Here is a 10,740-nt window from a genome sequence, read left to right as displayed (position 1 = left end):
TCCCATGACTCATTCCTGGCTCCTGTACCTGGCTGGCTTCCTTCCTCAGAGATGGGAGCCTCAGAAATAGAAGATTTGGTGACAGAGAAGACAGAAGAGATGGCTAACAGAGTAGTAAGAATATGGATGGGGCCCTGGCTGGTTGACTTAGTAGTAGAGTGTTGGCCTGGTGTGTGGATGTCCTGTGTTTGATTCCCATTCAGGGCACACAGGAGAAGCAACCATCTGCTTCTCTGGCCCTCCTCCACCACCTTCTCTGTTTTTCTTTCTCTTCCCCTCTCATAGCCATGGCTTGATTGGTTCGAGCACATGGGTCGGGGTACTGAGCATGGCTCCATGGAGCCTCTACCTCACATGCTAGAAGTAGCTTGGTTGCAAGCATGGCCCCAGATGGGGGTTGTTGGGTAGATCCCAGTCAGGGCATATGCAGGAGTCTATCTCTCCTCCTCTCAATTGGAAGACGAAGAAAGAAGAAGAAAAGAATATGGTGTTACAGTGGGTAGCAGTTGATCCCCTGAGTAGCAGCAGGACAGAAGATCAAAGTTGTACCCATACCATCAGGAGAAGGGTGGGAGTGGAGGGACACTCCTGAAGGAAGAATTTGGAGGGGCTGTCATTCCAGTTCTTCAGCTGTTTTTTCCCCACTCTGCTCTCTAACTATAACCAGGCCTGGAGAAAAACTTTGATCGGTAAAACAGAATCTGAGAAGAATAAATGAAGAATTAATGAAGAATGAAAACTGAGTAAAGTACTTACACTGAATAGTAGAGATTTCTCTGTTCATATATTTACTTACCTGGTTAGATTCTGTCTACTTTGTATGTTTGCCAGCAAGTCATTTTAAGAAAACTAAAAATCAAAGGAATGTCCTTCTTTTATGCCATTTCATGTTTTAAGAGGACTCATACATGTTTTATATCGTTTATTATAAAATATGAGATAAACAAGATTTGTTTTTCCAAATTTATAGACAAAAAACAAGTTCAAGTTGGTTAGATTACTATTCAAGGTTACATAACCTATAAGTGAATCAGAATTTGACTCCAGTTTTTTGTTTGTTTGTTTTGTTTAATTTCTTTTTGGTTGGATAGTGTATACAGTCACATGATTAAAAAATCCAACTGTAAGAGGACTAGAAGTCCCTCTCCAATCCATGTCCCTGTCTACTTTAGTTACTTCTTTTTATAAATAAAAGATATCATACTGTTTGTCCTAGTTTATGACTTAAAAAAAACTCAGTGATATATCCTGGAGCTCTTTCCTTGTCTAGCTTACTCCTCGCTTTTTATAGCTGCATAGTACTCTCTTGGGTGGATGTTCCACAGTATTACAAGTTTGAGTTGGGTGACACTTGGTTTTATTGCTATTACAAACAAAGTTTTAGTAAATAGTTGAACATATGTCATTTCATGCATATGATTCTGTAGGATGATTCCCCAAAGCAAAATTCTGAGTCCAAGGATAAATGCATTTACAATTAAATAAAAATTGCCAAATTTTTCAGTTGTACTATTTTCATCTGTAATGTATAAGGCTGTCAGTTTCCCCATAAATTAGCCAACAAGTTGGTGTTGTGTAACATTTGAATTTTTGCCAGTATAATTGTTTAGATTGCTCAGTTCATGTAGTTATAATTTGTATTTTTCTTATATGCTATGGATTCCAATTAATTTTTTCTCTGTCATTTCTCTTTTGGTTTTGCTCATTAAGTTTCTTTTTAATTTGGTATTCACATTTTTTATATATTTTGGTAGTCAAAACTATCAATTAATTTTTTAAATGGATTCTAAATTTAAAGTTAGAAAGGCCTTCTTATCCTATTTTAATCTAATAATATTATTTCTTATTATAAAACTTAAATTGACATGGAGTTTATCTTACTGCACAGTGGGAAGTATGAAGCCAACTTTATCTTCTTTCAGATGATCAAGCAGTTGTACTAACACTATTTTTTAAAAATCTTTTGCCCATTTATTTGAGATGTTACTTTGGTCATATGCTAAATTTAAGTATTTGGAAATATTTTTTTAAAAACAAATTTTCTAAAATGACAAATCCAATTATGTTTTCCTTTCATCATGCTTCTCCAGGTAAAATAATCTTTGACTTAGTCATTAATAGTTTTTCAAGCTGTATTTCAATGTAAGGGTTGGAAAGGTATGTGATTATCTTTCATTTAAAGTAAATTTTATGGGAAGTCATGTATAATCCCAAAAGAAAAATTATTCTCTAGATATTATTGCTAAAAGGAATCCCCAAAGAACAGGTTTTCCTTTTTTGCTAAACATATCACCACGTTACTTCATATCACTCAGAAGGTTTCCTGCAAGTGGGAAAAGGGGGCAAATCCACAATACTTAATAGGAAAAAAAAAGAAATGAAGAACATATATATTTTTAGGCATAAATCTCCTGCTGTAAGTGATTGCCCCCTTTTATAGGAAACTACAAAGGTTTTGCCATAAAACAGAAAAGTAATTCACTTCAAAAATATTATCAAGCCAAGTAAAAGGGTGATAGATACTGCAGTCATATGTCTATAGTTAGACTTATTTTCTAAAAACAATACTTCTTAGAGTGAATGAAGCTTGCTTATTTGCCCAAGAGATTTCAGAATATCTTATTGGCAAGTTCAAAGATAGTGTTTCAGTAACTCTACTGGCAAAAAAAGGTATAAAAATAAGACCAAAGCCAATATTTATAAAGTCAATATTTCTAGGTTAGCGTATTTCACATCAAGATGGGGATTTAGATCTATGTCCTCATTTTCCCATAACGTTAGCAGAAAATGCAGTGAAAAACCTTTTTATATGTTTTTATAGGTAACTCCTTCTTTGAGACTGATGTTGCTATTTACAGAAAACTCCTTAAAAAGGTCATCATCATTTGCTGATGCCAATTCCTAACCTTTCAGTGTTTTTAAAACCAACTCTGATCAGGATCAACCTCCCATTATCGTCACTATTTTTATGACATTTTTCTTTACAAGGTATTTACCACTTCCATGTTGCTAACACCATTGGTTAATTTTCAGTCCTCATGTTACTTAAAACTTTTTTTAAATTTTCAATTACACTTGGCAATTAATATTACATCAGGTGTACAGCAGACTGATCAGACATTTATATAACTTACACAGTGATCCCCTGTCATAAGTCTTGTACCCACCTGACTTTGCATATAGTTTTACAATATTATTGACTCTATTCTCTAAGCTGTAGTTTACATCCTGGTGACTATTTTGTAACTGCTAATTTGTACTTCTTAATCCCTTCATATTTTTCAACCAGTCCCCCAGCCCCTCTCCTATCTGGCAACCATCAGTCGGTTCTCTGTATTTATGTTTGTTTCTTTTTTGTTTGTTTATTTTGTTTTCTAGATTCCACACATAAGTGAAATCACATGGTACGTATCTTTCTCTCTCTGACTTATTTCACTTAGCATTAGACCTTCTAGGTTCATTCATCTTGTTGCAAATGGTAAGATTTCATTCCTTTTTATGGCTGAGTGATATTCTATTGTACATATGTATCACATCTTTATCCTTTCATCTTTAGATTGGAACATTTAATCCACTTACATTTTAAGTAATTGTTAATAGGTATGTAGTAATTACCAATTACTCTGTGTTTCTTAGACTTGTGTGTCATTTTTCTTCACCAGATTAGGGAAGTTTTTGGTCAATATTTCTTCAAATAGGTTTTCAATTTCTTGTGCTCTCTCTTTTCCTTCTAGTATTCTATCATGTGAATGTTTTTAATCTTAATGTTGTCCTAGAGGTCCCTTTAAACTACACTCAATTTTTGAGATCCTTCCTTCCTTCCTTCCTTCCTTCCTTCCTTCCTTCCTTCCTTCCTTCCTTCCTTCCTCCCTCCCTCCCTCCCTCCCTCCCTCCCTTCCTTCCTTCCTTCCTTCCTTCCTTCCTTCCTCTTCCTTCCTTCCTTCCTTCCTTCCTTCTTTTTTTTCTTTCTTCTTTCTTTCTTTCTTTCTTTCTTTCTTCTTTCTTTCTTTCTTTCTTTCTTTCTTTCTTTCCTTCTTTCTCTTTCTTTCTTTCTTTCTTTCTTTCTTTCTTTCTTTCTTTCTTTCTTTCTTTCTTTCTTTCTTTCTTTCTTTCCTTCTTTCCCTTTCTTTCTTTCTTTCTTTCTTTCTTTCTTTCTTTCTTTCTTTCTTTCTTTCTTTCTTTTTTTGCTCTTTTCTTTCTTCCTCTCTTCCTTATTTTTTCTTTTTCTTCTATTTTCTTTTCTTTTTTCTTCTTTTTCTCTCCTAACAATATTTTCTACTACCTTGTCTTCCAAATCACTGAATGGGTCCTCTGATTCATCTAATCAGTAGTTGATTAGATCTAATGAATTCTTCATTTCAGTTATTGTATCCTTCATTTTGACTGTTTTTTTAAAAAATGTTATCTATATCCTTTTAATGTTTCCTATGTCTTTGTTGAAGTTCTCACTGAGATTATCTATTCTTCCTCTAAATTCATTGAGTATCCTTTAAACCAGTGTTTTAAACTCTGCATTTGATGTATTGTTTGTCTCCATTTTATTTAGCACGCTTTCTGGAGTTTTGTCCTGGTCTTTTATTTGTAACACGTTTCACTATGGGAGCCTTCCTGTGTTTGTGTCTTTGTATTAGGTAGATATTCTATGACTCCCTATCATAGCAGATTGGCCTTATGTGGTAGTCATCTAGTGGGGCCAGTGGGGCTATCTCCCTACTCACCTGTGCCAGGTGCTCCAGGGATGTCTTTATGTAGGTTGTATATGCTCGCCTATTGTAGTTATGTCTTGACTGCTGTTTTCACATTAGGTATGGGATTGACCCTCAGGCTGAGTATCTATGAAGACCAGATGTGACTACAGTGAACAAGTTGTTGTAAAGTGATTGACCCCACAGAGTAGGATCTGCTTTAGCAGGACTTTGGAGCCTTTTGAGTCCACACTTTGGATGTGTCAGTTGTGATGCTCATTGGGGATGCTCTGGTGTGGTCTGAAACCAGCCATAAGGTGTGTTGGTTCTGGGCCTCTTTGGATGGGCTCTTATGTGGGCCAAGATCAAGCCATTGCCTGCATCTGGCCTGGTAGAGGCTATAAGGTTGCTTGTAATTGCCTGGGCTGGGCTTGTAAGCCCTGCAAATGGTTATACTGTGAACCAAGGCTAGCTGCCACTAGTGCCGGGCTTGGGGCTGCTTAGCAGGAGGCACAGGGTTTGTGGAGGCCAGCTGCTGCTTGATTGGGGTTTGTGGGCCTTTGAGAAATTTTAGGAAAGTCCACAGCACAGGCTCAGGGTGGCCACTTGATTATGGAGTGGATTAGCCTCTGAGAAAGACCAGATGCGTGAATGGGTGTAGTGGGGTCTCAAACAATCACCATGGTTGGAGGAGAAAGCAGAGTTAGCCAGATTGATGGAGACTTAGACTTGGTGTCCACCTGCATCTGCAGGCTGTGTGGAAAAGGGCTCAACAAAGGAATAATGGCAACTTCCTGCACTTCAGACCCAGAGAGAGCTCTTTCTCCAGCTCTTATCATGAAACCAGACAATTCAGTTCCTTCTCATATGTTCCTGGGGCTCTTGGGAGCTGCTGTTCCTAATCTGCAGCTTAACCCTCTGAGTAGTACATTCATGTACGTCCTCATGCCTCCTGACCACCCAGAGTATGATCAATTTATTTTAAAAATGTTCAAGGCAACATTAAAAAAAGGCAAATGTATGTTCTTCTTGTTTCCATAAATTGGTTATCAAACAAACATGATTTTAAGTTAATAAAACCAGAACTGGAACTAATTTCAGTTTTTGAAAACAAACAAACAAACAAACAAACAAACAAACACTTTCTCCCATAGGTCAGCAAGCATGAAAAAAACTCCCTATTTAAAGGTTTAAGGTAAATGTTTATGAGCAAGAAAGTCTGTGCCCTATAAGAGAATGTCTGGGTGTACAGCAGCCATCCATCTCACCTGGACTGAGTCCCTGCTGATTTTCACAGCCAGTTGTTGTGGGGACTACTCTTCCCAGATCTGTTGCTCTGGACTGCAGAGCCTAGTATGGCACTGGGACCCCTTGCTCCTCAATGGAGACCTCGACAGTAGAGACATCTGTCCCAATTCTTAACCATCACCTATGAGTATAGGACCAGCCTGTTTTGCTTCTCTGCCCTTTTTACCCATCTTGACAGTTTTTCAACAGGTGTTTTGTTTTTTGTTTGTTTTTAATGTCCTTAGTTATAGGAGTTCTCGTTAGTTGGTGTTCAGGTGGCTCTCAGGGGTGGTTGTTCTATAATTTAGTTGTAATTTTGGTGTGAATGTGGAAGGAGGCGAGCACAGTTTACCCACTCTGCCATTTTGACTGGAAGCCCATTCCTCTTGTTCCTTGATATAAAAGCTACATTTGTCATAACTGATCACCCTCCTCCTCGTAACAGCTAATCCACTTAGTTTCCAGCACACCTTCCTATTATTTTCCAAGCTTATTGACCATTTCTCTTCAGACTCCTTTGCTGATTTCTTCTCATATTTTTAATCTCTTAACACTAGGTCCCCTCAGAGTCCCACTGTCAGACCTTTGATCTTCCCTAATGTACCCCTACTCCCTTGGCTATTGCCTCTCCTCTCACAGCTTCTAATACCATATGAACACTCCTTGATGATATCCAGACTTATGTCTCCATGATGGACTATTCCCCTAAGACTAGTGTCATATATCCAACTGCTCACTAGCTGTCTTTTCAATAAGGATCTCAAATTTAACATGTCTGAAACCAAACACTATTCTTTCTCTGTTCACAGTCATCTTCATCTCGGTTAACAGAACTCAAATTTCCATTTCCTTAGGTCAGAACCATGAGATATCTCTCTCACCTGACATACAAGCTACCAGCAAACACTTTTGGCCTCACCTTCAAAATATTTACCTGATTACATCACATTTCCAAAGCCACAGCCTTCATTGAAACTACCATCATCTGTGCCATTTGAAGAGCCTCCTCAGTGGGCTCTAGGCTTTTGTCCTTGACCTTCTACAGAGAAACTGTTTCTTTAAGGTAAGACTGACCACATTCCTCTGTTCAAAAATTCATAGTGGATTTCCACCTAGGAATAAAAACCAACATTGTTACACTGGCTGCCAAGGCCCTCCATGGTCTTTTACCTTCACCCTTTCCATTCTTGAAGATGAGGATATGGCTGGCTAAAGTTCTTCAAATAAATACCTTGAAAATGATTTTCTTCACCTATTTTAGAATTTTTTTAGAGTACTGATTAAAATGATTAGACCCTAAAGTCAGATGGCTTAGTTAAAATATCACTTCTATATCCTTGATCAAGGTCTTATTTTCTAAGGCTCTAGTTTCTTCTTCTGTGAAAAGATTATGATATTCTTTTAAGGGTTTCATTTGATAATGTATATAAAGTGATTGACATGCAGTCACTATAATTGTTAACTTTTCTTAATACTTTCATTTGCAACTGTTACAACTTTCTTTTGGTCTAGTTGACTATCAAGTTCTGTGTTTCTTATTGGTTTAACATATAAGGAAATGTATGCTGAAATCAGGAAGATAATTTGTGAATCTAATTCTTGGAATGACATGTATTTCACCTTTAGAGGAGCCAGTCAAAGACTTAGCTATTATGACATTATTTTTCAAAGCAGTCAGTGCTTACAAAGGACTGACTGAGGCTTTGTATATCTTACCTTTGCAACAGCCTGGTTTCACCTGGAGGTAAATATGTTAATAAGCCAGTAAGAGAAAGATAAATACCATACGATTTCATTTATATGGACTCTAATGAACAAAATAGACTAACAAACAAAATAGTAACAGTCTCATAAATACAGAAAACAGACTGACAGCTGTCAGAGAGGATGGGAGTTGGGAGGCTAGGTGAAAAAGATAAAGGGATTAGGCAAAGAAAAAGAACATATAGAGACAGACAACTGTGTGGGGATTGAAGGAGGGAGGGAGTTGTGGGAGGTGAAGGAGGGTAGAGGGGGACAGATGGTGATCGATGGAGACTTGACTTGGGGTGGTGAACAAACGATGCTATATGCAGATGATGTATTGTAGAATTGTGCACCTGAAATCTAAATAATTTTATTAATCAATGTCACCCCAATAAATTCACTATATATTCTTTAAAAACAGAAGAAAAAAATCTTCAACTCTGTGGTCAGAAGACTCCGGGTTTGCATCCTGCCTAAAACATCTCTAAATTTGTTTTGTTTTTTTTTCCTCTGTAAAATGATGGCAATTGAAGTTCTTATATATTACTAGAAAGCCCAGCAGTCATATGAAATGACCGCTGTTCTAGATATTATAAATTGTAATTAAAATGATTTGTTCCAAGGTGTCTGCTAATTCAAACTGAATTACCCAGGGCAGGCTGCAAGGACGCCCCTTTGCTTACTGCCCCATGGGGTTTCCCCCTTCTACTTGCTTAATTGCTTAAAGTAGAGTGCAATGAAGGAAACCACTGGTGGTACATTTCTTAAGAGCCACCGCTAGCTCAATAAATAAAGGTGATTTAAATAATAAAATGTTAATTCATATGTCAAAGATCTCTTTGTACACATTTCTTGTGTAGATCTTTCCATCATTTTAAAGCTCGCCTTGCAGAGGACCATCAATTATTTTTAATTTTACGTCCATCCTTTCACAAACTCTTGAACAGGCAACATAAAGTTGACTGTGTCCAAATGCAGGCTCAGGTAAAAAAATGCCAACATGCTTAAGCGTTTGGCCCTGAGACTTATTGATGGTCATAGCAAAAGCAAGTTTTACAGGAAATTGTCTACGTCTCAATTGAAACGGCAATCCTGTTTGAGATGGAGCCAAATCAATTCTTGGAATGACATGTATTTCACCTTTAGAGGAGCCAGTCAAAGACTTAGCTATTATGACATTATTTTTCAATTGGAGAACCTCTAGTCTTGTACCATTGCAAAGACCCCTTCTGGTATTAAGATTTCTTAACAGCATAATAACTGCTCCAATCTTTAACCTCAATTTGTGAGGTGGCATGCCAGAAGGCGGGACTATTTGAATGCTGTGGCAACTTCACCCCATTGGCTAGTACAGTTATGCAAGCAACCAATAAGCTATCGGCAACAAACAGACACTTAAGCCGCATATAATAAAGATATTTGGTTATTGTGATTGTAACAGAACAGATAGTGCCAGTACAGGAATTAGCACAGTCCTAAACATATCATAGGTACTCAATAAATGTTAGCTCTTATTAAACTGAGGGTAATTGATTCCTAACTTTCCTTTAAATATTAACCCTCTCTCTCTCTCTTTTTTTTTTTTTTTTTTTGGTTAACTGATGTGATTTTTATGGCTCTTTGAGGGATGTCAAAAAGGAATGTAAATTCTCCAACGGGAATGCAACCCTTGAGAAGAAATTTGTTTACTGTTTCCCTAACACTCTTCCAAATGCAAGACTAAAAAGGAGTGAAGATTTACTCTTCAGACACTGAACACTTTACTATTCTTCCCATTGCCAGAATCAAGAAAATAAATTCCTAGTCTATCATTCATTTCAATTTAAGACCTTCAGTTGGGCATTCCTATCAGTGGACAGCATTACAGATAGGCTATTGCCAATCCCACCATGACTTCTACAGTTAGGATGTAGGGAAATCCTTCAAGAGCTCTGTGACAGCATAAGTGTAGAAGCCTCTTTTTTGAAAGCTTTTTTTTTAATGGTATTTCTTATTTGACTACAGAATGGAAATAATCCCCAAACACTTTGGACATGATGCCAACTTATCTTGAGGGACTTCAGCTATAACAGTCTTTTCCATGGATTTAGGCTGGAGGTATTGTTTTATTTATTTTGCAAGAGAGGATGACTCTACTGTTGATAGCACTAAGTCATATTTCCAAAAGTATGGTACACATTGCAATGCAGATATGAAGTATTTGGTGGGTGGCATGTAGACAGATATTCATCTTAATATTCAATAATTATTTTCTTTTATTTTTTTTCTTTTATTTTTTTTTCTTTTTGTACTTTTCTGAAACTGGAAACAGGGAGGCAGTCAGACAGACTCCTGCATGCGTCCGACCGGGACCCACCCGGTATGCCCACCAGGGGGCGATGCTCTGCCCATCTGGGGTGTTGCTCTGTTGCAACCAGAGCCATTCTAGCACCTGAGGCAGAGGCCACAGAGCCGTCCTCAGCGCCCGGGCCAACTTTGCTCCAATGGAGCCTTGGCTGCAGGAGGGGAAGAGAGAGACAGAGAGGAAGAAGAGGGGGAGGGGTGGAGAAGCAGATGGGTGCTTCTCCTGTGTTCCCTGGCCGGGAATCGAACCCGGGACTCCTGCATTTCAGGCCGACACTCTACCACTGAGCCAACCGGCCAGGGCCTTCAATAATTATTTTAACGTACACTAGGTAAAAGCACAAGTGTTTGGTATCCTAGATATTCTTGTGTAAGGGAAATCTGGGATGTGTAGAAAGCTCTAAAATTGAGTTAAGGAGGCCCTGGCCAGTTGGCTCCGTGGTAGAGCATCAGCCCGGTATGGGGATATCCTGGGTTCAATTCCCAGTCAGGGCAACCAAGAGAAGTGACCATCTGCTTCTCCACCCCTCCCCTTCTACCCCCCTCTCTCTTTTCCTCCCTCAGCCATGGCTCTGTTGGAGCAAGTTGGCCCCAGATGCTGAGGATGGCTCCATGGCCTCCACCTCAGGTGTTAAAATAGATTGATTGCTGAGCAATGGAGCAATGGCCACAGATGGGT

At 38.2% G+C, this 10,740-nt stretch overlaps 1 non-coding gene across 1 annotated transcript; it reads right to left on the bottom strand.

Moving 5' to 3' along the window:
* Positions 1-10,287: 10,287 nt before the first annotated feature.
* TRNAF-GAA (transfer RNA phenylalanine (anticodon GAA)) lies at positions 10,288-10,365 on the bottom strand. The gene has a single exon. It is a non-coding gene; the product is annotated as a tRNA-Phe (tRNA).
* Between the last annotated feature and the right edge of the window lie 375 nt (positions 10,366-10,740).

This window comes from Saccopteryx leptura, chromosome 3 (genome assembly GCF_036850995.1).
Source record: "Saccopteryx leptura isolate mSacLep1 chromosome 3, mSacLep1_pri_phased_curated, whole genome shotgun sequence".
Taxonomy (NCBI): Eukaryota; Metazoa; Chordata; class Mammalia; order Chiroptera; family Emballonuridae; genus Saccopteryx; species Saccopteryx leptura.
Note: the sequence above shows the minus strand (reverse complement) of the source record. Positions and strands in the feature narration are given on the sequence as shown.